Source organism: Malaclemys terrapin, chromosome 1, assembly GCF_027887155.1.
Source record: "Malaclemys terrapin pileata isolate rMalTer1 chromosome 1, rMalTer1.hap1, whole genome shotgun sequence".
NCBI lineage: Eukaryota > Metazoa > Chordata > Testudines > Emydidae > Malaclemys > Malaclemys terrapin.
In genome coordinates, this window is record NC_071505.1 from 104,783,405 (window position 1) to 104,795,900 (window position 12,496).

Below are 12,496 nucleotides of genomic sequence, written 5' to 3' on the forward strand. Positions count from 1 at the left end.
ATGAAAATGTTTTCTGCAGCTAAAAAGCTGCCCTTTTGTCTTCATCAGTATTCCCACTTTGATTTTTGCCCAGCTCAGGAAGCTGCTTTCATTGGTGAAAGTTAAAATGACACCGAGAGTGAAATCTTGACTCCATTGAAGTCAGTGGGAGTCTTGCTATTGACTTCAATGGCAGGATTTCACCCTTCATGCACAAAATCTTACTAAAAATTTATCATTAAACTAATGAAAATTTCACAAAAAGTATTGGCATTGGGAATATATTTTGCTAAACAACCTCCACAGAACTCTCGAAATTACCATGAATTTTTGCTCTGCCCTCACATTCACCAATATTGCAGCTTTCACATGGCAAATTTCACACTGCTCTGTTTATTAATCAGTGAATTTTCACTCTCCTGGCTAACACTGTATTGACTTATCACCTAGTGAGATGGCTGAATTTTACTATACTAAGAGCAAACCCCCTTTTTAACAAGCACAATAAGTTTATTCTTTCCCCCCAAAGAAGTTAGCAGAGCATAAAAGGAAGATGCAAGCGCTCTAGGGCGGGCAGGTGTCTTCAAAAGCAATATAGGTCTCATGCTATGTCTCCACTGCTTTGGAGTTTGTTTTTTCAATGATTAGGTTGTTTAGGCATCGTGAGAGAACTCTGTGACTTCAAGCAGCCATAAGGTGCTGACTGACTCATTATGAGATTCCATCCAGAAATGATGTCTATTTATATAAGGATCCAGGAACCCCAGAGGGAGGGGAAGAATCATTTGGGATTAGACAAGATGAGGCTTATTACACTTTGAAGGATACCTAGAAGAGCAGGGGGAGACAGTGAACATCAAACTACACAGGATATTTGAGCTAACGAGGTTTTTAAAAATATTTTTCAAGCATATTTCAACAGAGGGTAAAGTAACAGAAAATTGATGAGTGATTAAAATACACACACACAGAGCTTGTGGGTGAAGAGAACTGGCACAAGGGAATGGCAGGTATGTTTTATGTGGCAGGAGTGTGGCCATCGTGCATATAATTGGATAGCTTGGCCCTTTAAGGGAGACGGTTCTGGAGCAAACGGACCCTAGGAAGTGGCAGAGGCAGCTGCTGGGAAAGGGGAAATGGTCTCAGGGAGGGGTGGTGTCTTCAGGAAAACAAGGTTACCATTTCTTTGCGGGCCCAGGAGCAGGACCCTTGTGGAGCAATGAGGGTTGCCAGCTTTCCGACTGCAGAAAACCGAACACCCTTGCCATGCCCCCACTCACTCCAGCCCCTTTCCTCCGTCGTGCCCTCACCCTCGCTCACTCACTCATTTTCACCAGGCTGGGGCAGAGGGTTGGGGTGCGGGAGGGGGTGAGGGCTCCGGCTGGGGGTGCAGGCTCCAGGGTGGGGCCAGAAATTAGGAGTTCAGGATGTGGGAGGGGGCTCCAGGCTGGGGCAGAGGGTTGGGGTGTGGAGGGAGTGAGGGCTCTGGCTGGGGGTGTGGGCTCTGAGGTGGGGCCAGGGATAACGGGTTTGAGGTGCGGGAGAGGCTCAGGGCTGGGGCAAGGGGTTGGGGTGTGGGGGGTGAGGGCTCCAGCAGGCGGTGTGGGGCCGGGGATAAGGGGTTTGGGGTGCAGGATGAGGCTCTAGGCTGGGGGGTGGAGCCGAGGGGTTTGGAGTGTGGGAGGGGGTCTGGGCTGGGGCAGGAGGTTGGGGTACAGGAGGGGGCTCTGGGCTGGGGCAGGGGATTGGGGTGCAGGGGGCATGAGGGCTCCAGCTGAGGGTGCGGGCTCTGGTGTGGGACCAGGGATGAGGGGTTTGAGATGCATGGGGGCACTGGCCTGGGGCCGAGGGGTTCGGAGTGTGTGGGGAATGGGGGGTGCCAGCTCTGGGAGGGAGTTTGGGTGCTGAAGGGGGCTCAGGGTTAGGACAAGGGGTTGGGGTGTGGGATGTGGGCTCTGGGAGGGGGATCAGGGCTGGGGTTGGGGTGCAGGGGGGGGAGGGCTCTGGGCAGAGCTTCCCTCAGGTGGCTCCTGGAAGTGGCTGGTATGTCAATGCAGACCCTAGGTGCAGGGGTGACCAGGGGGCTCTGCGTGCTGCCCTCGCCTGCAGGTGCTGTGCCCACAGCTCTGGTTGGCCATGGTTCCAGGCCAATGGGAGCTGCAGAGCCAGCACTTGGGGCAGGGGAAGCACGCAGAGCCTCATTGCGGGGCCGCAGGGACATACCTGCTGCTTCCGGGAACTGTGTGGAGCCAGGACAGACGGGGAGCCTGCCTGAGCTCTGTTGAACCACCGACTTTTAACATTTTCGACCAGGCGTTCAGGTCGAAAACCAGATGCCTTGCAACCCTAGGTGCAATAAATTACCAAACCAATCAAGGCACACCCTGGGGAGGGAAGAATGGCTCCAAAGGCTTCCTGTTCTCATTGTTGGGTGGGGGAGGGGGAAAAGGGTGTCATCTTTGCAGGCTGTGCAGGAGGGATGGAAGCTCCCATCCTCCCACAGGAAACCATAGGAGGAAGGACTTTGGCTATTAAGTTTTTCTCATGTTTGAGAACTTTATTTTGAAAGACTTTTGCTGTCAAGGAAATAAAGGGAGAGAGTGGCTCAGGGCAGTGAGCCCATCCCAATGCCCAATGTCTGTTGTTAGCAGAGGATGGGGATTTGTGTTCTCCATGCCTTTCTTTGGCTCTTGTTGATGCAGTACACTCCACTCCACTGCCTTCGTAGCATCATGGCAGACAGAACATGTCCCACAGTGTTGCCATTGCTTCCTGATTTGCAAGTGGGAGACAGCCTCTTGTCTAAGTCCTGTTCCTTTTTCACTAATTCCTCTTACAGAAAATGATTTAAAACCGAAACCTATTCACACATGACAATCACATGGTGGATGAAAAACAAAACTCATTTGCACAGTACATTCTGTTTTGGTTGAATTAATTTTCTCTTTCATTTCTACGCAGCTACCCTGCGCTTTTTATTTATAGTTGAAGCAAAGAAGCAATTTCCCGGAAAAAATAGGCAGGGTTCACATGCCTTCACAAAAATTAATAGAGGGCATAGGTGAAAGATCACATGCTTTCAGCTTAAATAATTTTCCAACGGCATTGCATATTCTTTGGAGTTAGGGAGAGGGCGGGGGAGAAAGGAGCTGGGGAGGTCTAATGAGCAAAAGAGATTAAAATTAAAACTAATTTTCTTTAGGAGTATAAAGTATTTTGAAAAGCTTAAGAAAAAAATAAATATCCAGAATTGAGAGTCATGAGAATATAAGGATTGCCATACTAGGTTCATCTCGCCCAGTATTCTATTTTCCAACAGTGGCCAGTACCAGAAGCTTTGGGGGAGTATACAGAAGAGGGCAGTTGGAGTGATCCACCTCTGTCTTCTCTTCCCAGCTTCTGGTACTCCAGAGGTTTAGAGTCACCCTGAGCATGGAGTTGCATCTCTGACTATCTTGGCAGCTAGCCATTGATGGACCTATCCTCTATGAACTTACTTGGTTCTTTTTTTAATCATCTCAACATCCCATGGCAATGAGTTCCACAAGGTTAATTGTGCATTCCAAAGTACTTCCACTTGTTTGTATTAAACCTGCTTCCTATTAATTTCATTGGGTGATCCCTGTTTGTTTTTTTGTATTGTGGGAAAGGCTAAATAACACTTTTTGGTACACCATTCAAGTTGGGTTGCCAACTGTCTAATCACACAAACCCAAACACCCTTGCCCCACCCCTTCTCCAAGGCTACACCCATGCCATGCCCCTTTTGAGGCCCCGCCCCCGCTCTGTCGCTCACTCTCCCCCACCCTCACTCACTTTCACCGGACTGGGGCAGGGGGTTGGGGTGCAGGATGGGGTGTGGGCTCTGGGTTGGAGCGTGGGGCCGAGGGGTTCGAAGTGTGGGAGGGGGCTCCAAGCTGAGCCTGGGGCAAGGAGTTGGGGTGAGAGAGGGGGTTCAGGGTGCGGATTCCAGGAGGGAGTTTGGGTGCAGGAGGGGGCTTGGGGTGCAGGAGGAGGTTCAGGGTACAGGCTCTGGGAGGGAGTTTGGGTACAGGAGGGGGCTCAGGGCTGGGGCAAGGCATTAGGGTGTGGGAGGGGGTTCGGGGTGGAGGCTCCGGCCAGGTGGCATTTACCTCAGGTGGCTCCCGGAAGTGGCGGCATGTCCAGCAGCGGCTCCTAGGCTATGGACAACCAGGAGGCTCTGCACGCTGCCCCTGCCTGCTAGTGCCGCCCCTGCAGCTCCCATTGGCCGGTTCCCCATTCCCAGCCAATGGGAGCTGCAGAGTCAGTGCTCAGGGCAGGGCAGTGCGCAGAGACCGCCCCCCAGCCGTGCCTCCTCCTAGGAGCCGTTGCCGGACATCTGGCCATGCCCGGGTACAGTGTGGAGCCAAGGCAGGTAGGGAGCCTGCCTTAGCCCTGCTGCACCGCCAGACTTTTAGTTGCCTAAAATCTCCTGGTTTGACTTCAGTAGCCTCTGGGAGATCAAACCTGATTCCGGGAGACTCACGGCCAGGGCCGGCTCCAGGGTTTTTGTCACCCCAAGCGGCGCAAAAAAAAAAAAAAAAAAAAGCTGCGATCGCGATCTGCAGCAGCAATTCGGCGGGAGGTCCTTCGCTCTGAGCAGGAGTGAGGGACCGTCCGCCGAATTGCCGCCTAATAGTTGGACCTGCCACCCGTCTCTGGAGTGGCTGCCCCAAGCACCTGCTTAGCAAGCTGGTGCCTGGAGCCGGCCCTGCTCACGGCCAAACCAGGAGGCTTGGCAACCCTAATTCAAGTACCTCAGTCAGTTCAAGCACAGTAAATTCAAGAATATAACAAGAAATGAAGAGTAGAAATGGGTGGAGGCTGACACAGATTGGAGGAAGCTATTGTTTTGTATAGCTTTGCCCAGATGACTTGATAACTTGAAGGACTGGTAATTGGTTGCAGAGTATTGCTCCGATCCTGCAACTGTCTGCATCTGGGAAGATCCCTGTGTCCAGTGGGGCCCTGCCCAAGTCAGTAGGGTCCTTCATGGGCACGGGGGCCTACGTAAGTAGTGCAAGATGCTGGATTGGGCTTTAATTCACTACAAGGTTAAATACATCTCAGAAGAATATTGTGCAAAAATTATTACAATCAAATAGCTTTTCAGTGGCTAATGTGGGATAATAACACATAGCCCTATAGCGCTTTTCATCCCTACTCTCACTGCACTTTGCAAAGGAGGCAAGTATCATTAGCCACATTTCACAAATGAAGAAACTGAGGCACAGAAGGGTGAAATTACTTGTCTGAGGTCACCCAGTTAAAAAATTCCCATTGGTGCAGAAGGAGAGACATACATGGAGACTGACTGAGAATGAGGCAGAGAATCTCAGCCTGGCTCCTGTTGGACAGCTCTTCATGTCACAACAAAAGTACCATCAGAGAGGGTTGCTCAGATCATTGGCAGTGCATCATAACAGGGTGGTTATTGTTACTAGGACTGTTATGATTTATGCATATGGGAAAGAAACACTCTGTTTTATTGACAATGCCTGCAGTACAATGAGTTAGTATGGACAGTGCTTAAAGTAAATAGGAAGAGAAAGGGGAACTTTCCCTCCACCAGTCGAGGAGGAGGGGGATCTATGGACTTGTTGCTTTTAGCTGAGGAAAGGAGCTGTGCTTCTCTGTCTTTCCTTCCCTCCCTTCCTGGAAAAAGGAGGTACGAAGTCAGTGGCCGCTGCACCCTCTAGACTAGAACTGACTTTGGCTCCATATTGTAGTTATTACTGATTTATGTTACAGTCATGCCAAGTTGCCCCAGTCAGGGATGTGGGCACCATTGTGCTAGGTGTTGTACAAGCATGACGTCAAGAGACAGTCTCTGCCCTAAAGAGTTTACAAAGGCAATTAGTGACAAGACAGAACAGCAGGATGAAACAAACAAGTGGATGGGGTGGGAGAGTAACAGGAATAGGCGGTAACAACACCACAAACATCTTATCATGCAGGCTAGCTGTGTCCACAGGGTAGCTTGCCCTGCCTAGCCGTTACCACCTGGCTGTGTTCTGAACACATCACAACCAAAGTGAGTATTAAGGAAGATAAGGTAAGTGGGCTTACCAATTTTGGGGAGAGTTCGTACCATCCGTAAGAGCTGGCATGAAGTGATTGTGGGAGAAGTGGACTATTAGGGAGAGTGACACAATGTAAAGATGGTGTGCAGTAAAGGTGAATCAGACCCAATGGCTCTGACTTGGTCTCATTGAAATAGGAAAATGCAGAAAAATAAGGCAGCTACCTTTGTATTCTCCCCTTGGAATTTTCTGGCCTCTCTGGGCTTGAGTCAGATCCATCACTCTTAGGGTACGTCTACACCTACCTGCCGGATTGGTGGGTAGCAATCCATCTATCGGGGATCGATTTATCGCGTGTAGTGTAGATGCGATAAATCGATCCCCAACTGCTGAACTCCAGCAGTGCAAGAGGCGGAAGCAAAGTCGACGGGGGAGCCGCGGCCGTCGATCCAGCGCCGCAAGGACGCGAAGTAAGTAATTTTAATTCGATCTAAGATGCATCGACTTCAGCTACGCTATTCTCGTAGCTGAAGTTGCATATCTTAGATTGATTCCCATTCCCCCCCATTGTAGACCAGGCCTTAGTTTTGTATTTAATACCCTTTAAAATGGCTGCACAAAGAAACCTAACATAGATTATTATTAAATGTTTATATTTATAACAAATGTGCTTATTGTGGTGGTGTGGAGGAGGAGGACAGGAGCAAAATCACTGTAGCAGAAATGGCTTATACCGGACATTAAATGAAGAAGCCACAGTAGGGTGACTAGACAGTCCTGATTTTAGGGGACTTGTCCTGCGTCCCGACCTTACATCGGTCGGGACACTCTTTGTCCCAAGATCAGGGACCATCCAGACCACAGCCGCAGCACCGCCGCTCACCGCTTCCTGGGGCAGCTCCCAGTGCCCGCCCACCAGCAGGAGCGCCACATGCTGCAGAGGTGGGGCTTACAGGCGCTGGGAGTGGGCAGAGAGCCCTCCACCCCTTCCCACCTCACCCAACCCGACCCGCAACCATAGGAGTCAGAGGCAGCCTGCCAGATGTTTCCTGGGACAGAAGCTGCCCCAGGGGAGCACTGCCAGGACACCCCACCTCACCCCCTGGCAGGTCCCTCTGGCTCTTAAGGTGGGGGGGCTCTGTGTGCTGCCGGCGCCTGCAAGCCCCACTCCACAGCTCCGGCAGCTCCCATTGGTGCTTTTCCAGCCAATGGGAGCCACGGAGCTCGCGCTTGTGACGGGCGCAGCACGTGGAGAGTCTGGAGACTCCCCTCGCCGCTCTCACCCTAGGAGCCAGAGACCTCCCAGCAGGGCTGGTGAGTGCAGCTAGGGAAGGGGGCAGGGTGTGATGGAGTGAGTGTCTGGGAGGTGTGTATGGGGCGCTGGGCTGTGATGGTGTGGAGGGCGCTGGGCAGTGGGGGAGGTTTGTGTGTTTTGGGGTGTGACACAGTGGGGGCCTGTTGGGGATTGCTGGGCAGTGGGGGAGATCTGTGTGTGTCAGGGCACGGGGCAGTGCGGGTCTGTGTGGGGCATTGTGTAGTTGTAGTGGTGGGGCTGTGGGGAAGGGCACTGGGAGGGAGGAAGGAAAGGAGGGAGGGGAAATCTGTGTGTATTGGGAAACTAGAGAGTGGGGGGTTCGCTGTGGTGGGGCTGTGGGCAGGGGGGTGCTGGGCAGGGTGTGTGTGCACAGCACTGTGCATTTGTGGTGGAAGGGTTGTAGGGGGGCTCTGGGCATAGTGGATCCAGGGCATGCTGGACAGGGGAGGTGTGTGGCACAGCATGGACCCACCCCCAACAAGAAGGGGCATGCTGGTAGCACAGGGCCAGGTGGACCAGTGTGCCTCTGGCTCTGGTCGGGGCTGTGCTCCTGTGTCTGTCTGTCTTTTTCCCCCCCTTTCCTTCCTCCTCCCCTCCCCGCTCGCCCAATATGTCCTGATATTTCACTTTTGCGATCTGGTCACCCTAAGCCACAGGCACAAAAAAATGAACTAAAATAGCAGCCTTGGTTTTGTAGGGCCCCAAATAAATGGAGAGGTCAGCATTAGGCACTGCTTGATAGCCACCAGCCAGGGCCACTCTGACCACCACCTCAAGGTAGATAGAGATGGGAGGATATGTGTGTGTGTGTATGTGATGGGACTCTGCCAAAGGAAATCACTCGAACAATATAATTGACCTCACTCTGCCTCCAGGAGATTGATTTTGAAGACAAATTATAGACATTTAGGCCTCTATGTGCTGGTCTGGGATCTGCAGATGAATATCAGCCTCTGTACCCATGCTATGTTTAATATAGGCCAGCGGGGGACTACTCTTATAAGGACAGCACTAGTCTCTCCCCAAAGCTTGTAATCCTTTGCCTAAGGTTCTCTGAAGGAAAAGTATATATGAAAAAGATAGACCATACTAGGAAACCTAGTCAATGACATCTGAACTTGGGGAAATCCATCTTTTTCCTGGAGTAATTAATTTCTTAATCTCAACCTTTGTTATTAAGGTGTATATGTGCATGATAATGTTGGGAGGCAGAAAACAGCAAGGTTATCATAAAAGCCAGGGACTGATGACACTGGCTTGAGTTGAGCCAACCATTGTGTGACCAGATATTGTGGACACTTTTCCCCCGTACAACTATGACAGTGGAATACTTCAACACTCTGCTGTTGCAGATCTTGCACCCCCACCCACCTTTGACCCAAAAAAGGCCTGATTCTCCAGTGTGGTGTGTTCATAGCTCCCTGACAATGAGCCCTCTTTGAGATGTCTTAAATTAGAGACTCAGAAATGGAGACACCTAAAATATCTAGTCATTTTTGGAAATTTGGACCTGCATCTATTTAGACTAGTGGTGAGCAACCTGCGGCCCACGGGCTGAATGCGGCCGTCAGGGTAATCCACTGGTGGTCCGCGAGACAGTGTTTATATTAACTGTTCACAGACATGGCTGCTGGGAGCTCCTAGTGGCTGCAGTTCGCCATTCCCGGCCATTGGGAGCTGTGGGAAGTGGTGCAGGCTGCAGGAACATGCTGACTGCTGTTTCCTGCAGTTCCCATTGGCCGTAAACGGCGAACCGTGGCTGCTGGGGGCGGCCATGCCTCATGCTGTCTCACGGCCCGCCAGTGGATTACCCTGATGGGCCGCAGGTTGCCCACCACTGATTTAGACTTTCAGTTTAATGGTTCTTTAGCCATTATTCCTTTGTCTTGTATTTGCACAGTATTTTGTACCCCATGTTAGTAAGAGTGTGTGTGTGTGTGAGAGAGAGTTGATATGTGTGTAAGGGAAAAACATACAGTAGTAAGCAAATGTTTCAAATAAAAGTGCCCCACTGAGCATAGCAAAGGGCAATTGCTTATTACAACTTTCATTTTATTTACAGTAAAGCTGATTTGAATTTTCTGAATGAAAAGTTTTCCTTTAAAAAAATGAACATTTTCATAAAAAAAGAATTGACTTTTTCAGAATTTTTGTTTCTCAGGAGACTCTTTGTTTCTAACAATTTTTTTCATTAATTGAAAACCATATTTTTCATTAAATGAGTATTTTGTTAAATAAAATTTCCAGTACCTGGTTTCACTAGCTATTTTTGATTTAAAAAAAATCAAATGAATGATTTCATGAACATTTTTGAAAAATAAACAAAAATGCATCTATTTTGAACTCACAAAATGGAACAACTTTGAAAGCGAAAAACTTTTCATGATTTTTTCCCTGGTGTGACCAACTCTAGTTCAGGGTCACTTTGAGAATCATCTGCCCCACTAGAAAGTTAATATTTATTTCCAACAACATAGACAACATAATATCATTAGAGCTGATGATGCCTTCCAGGGAATGGGAAAGAGGAAAAACGGTGACATTGATATGAGTGAATGGAAAACCTGAGTAGGCAGGAGAATGCCACAAATGGATGGAGCCCCATCTCCTCATGCTTGTGATCTACTGGGGCAGGAGAAAGCAGGTCCTCTTGATAAATTGCAGTTCATGTTCTGTCTTAGCTGGCCTGTGTGTTGGTTGATATGTGTGCAGCAGGGGAGTCAGGACTCCGTGTGTATCATGGGGGATGTAGTCCAGCCATTGAATCCACATGCAGTTTTGTCCACTGTGTCTTGCAATGCATGTGGGAGATGCAGTCCTCCAGGGAGCCCACAGAAACAATCGAGGCCCAAACTAGAACTCTCATAAAGCAACACACCCATGGTAAGGAAATGCAGTTTCAAGTTTTTGTTGAACTAGTTCAAAACAAAATATTCCAACCTTATTGAAATGAAGTGTTTTGAAAATTTCTCCATTGAAAACATTGTCAAAATCAATGCATTCCCTCAAAACATTTCAATTTTGATGAAACAGCATTTTCTGATGGAAAATTGTTCCGTTGAAAATTGTTGAACTAGCTATAGTTTTGAGTTTTATGTCAGCCCAAAGTATGATGTACATTGAATGGTAGAATGCATGCAATCATGGACCCTATTATCAACCCAAACTATGAATTATGCCCAAGGAACTGGAAGTGTTAATGTCTGCTGCATATCTACATGCTTTAGCTTGATTCTGAAGGCAAACATGCAATCAACTATGCAAATATCATAGGCAAGGAGAACTGTGATCCACAACTAAACTAATTACTCTGGTTTATTTACTTGAACAAAGCCAGATTGGGCATGTTAATTGGGTATTATTTAAGGAAATTTGATCCTTTTCTTTTCTTTTCTTTTCTTTTCTTTTCTTTTCTTTTCATATTAATCACTTTTTTCCTAGGTTCTCCTTGTCACGTAGTTCTCAGTTCCCTTGTTCATTTTATATCAGTGTTGTTCAGCCTGCTGGCCTCAGGTCTCTAAATTGTGGCCCTCCAAGGTGATTGCATTAAGAAGCAAATGTGTATTTGATTGCAAATTGAAAATGTGTTCCCTAAACTGCAACCTTGGATTTGAAAATGGAAGTGTTTGAATCAGCATTGTCACCAGGGGGCACTGCCTCTCACCATTCCCCAGCAGACCCAGAAGCTGTTCTAGTCTGAGCTCTGGGCAGCTGCTGTCAGCTGCTCAGCAGCTCCCCTGGTGATTGCCTGCTGCATCATAGGAGAGTAGCTCTAGCTGCTCCATTGCCTCTTATCTGCAAGGCTGTGGGAGCCCAAGAAAGAGTAGGACAGGAGCTCAGCTGGCTCTGTCAGAGCCTAGGGGACTAGTGCCTAGCAAAGAATGGTTCACCTTCCCTGCACACGTCCACCCAGAACAGCCCAGGAGAGGTGTGTGTGTGTGTGTGGGGGGGGGGGGGGGGGGAGTAAGAGAAATTGATAATAACCACTGTTTAAAGCTCCCTGAATCTCTACCTTAGTGCAGGTTAGAGCAACCTGAGGGAGCTCTGACTTGCGCCAGCTGGCAGTAGTCCTTGAAGGACTATAGACTGGGTGGGGAAAGCTGTAACATAGCACTCTGTAGCCATTCCCCTTTCCTGCTCTTGACATGTCCCTGCATCAAGGCTAGTGGGATGGAGGTGTAGGTGCTGACTATAATGACTTTATGCATGCTAGGGACCAGGGCCAGCCCTAGACCAAATGGTGCCCCAGGTGAGGAGCGTCTTTGGTGCCCCACTTCATTTGTTAAACTTTTGAATACCTTACAGCACCCCAAGCCTGGCACCCCCCAAGCCTGGCACCCCCCAAGCCTGGCACCCCAAGTGGTTGCTTGCCCCTACATCCAGCCCTGGTAGGGTCTCCCTCACACCAGGTGCAGCCTCCCTCAGGGGAGGCATGTATGGTTTCCCCTCCCTTTATGCCACCTGAACAGAACAAGACAGAGAATCTGCACCAAAGTATTGATTGTGACCCCTTGACCTCTGTTCAACTCTTGGACTGAAGAAGTTGGACACCACTGTGTCATAAATCAATGTTTCAGAATTGCAGGATTGTCTCACGAGATAGAACCGATACCACAGGAAGGGTGAATACTGGGGGATTCAAAAACAGATTTGTCCAATATCCTTCCTTTGCACATGCAATTCTTGCTGGGGTCACACTTGCGATGCTTGTTAAAGGGGTGCAGTATGGCACTTGTTCTCCTCTGTGGTGACACCATATCACAGTTTACATCCTGAATTGTCTCCGAGCAATAAAGACCCGTGGACATGGAGTGAGAAAGTAAAGGGAGGACGGGTGGGGGAATGGGAGTGAGATGGTAAATGGGAGTTATTTTGGGGGTAAGGGGGAGTAAGGCTTCCATCTTGATATGGTGGCATTGAAGAGCAGCTCTTGCCCACCATCTCCAGGGAGTTCTGGCCCTGAAAATTAAGTGAGTGTCTGGTCCAAGCACTGAACCCCTTCAGTTCTTTTTGCCTTGACCACTTCTTTCTGTTCTTCTCAAGGTTCTTTCATCAGTCCTTTGGCTTCCCATTTGTCCCTTGGGTGCTTATACAACCTTTCTGCTTTTCTGTCTTTCCAGTCAGATTAAGCCACTTCTCCCAGGATACTTTTCCTGTG

General features: G+C 49.2%; 1 protein-coding gene across 5 annotated transcripts in view; it reads left to right on the forward strand.

Moving 5' to 3' along the window:
- PTN (pleiotrophin) overlaps positions 1 to 12,496 on the forward strand; it is a 109,529-nt gene that overhangs the window by 59,860 nt on the left and 37,173 nt on the right. Inside the window, exon 3 of one of the 5 annotated variants that reach the window (XM_054034147.1) lies at positions 5,958 to 6,034. The exons of the other annotated variants lie outside the window; for them this stretch is intronic. The gene's annotated coding sequence lies outside the window, so the exon portion shown is untranslated. The remainder of the gene's footprint in view (positions 1 to 5,957; positions 6,035 to 12,496) is intronic. 5 annotated transcript variants of the gene reach the window in all.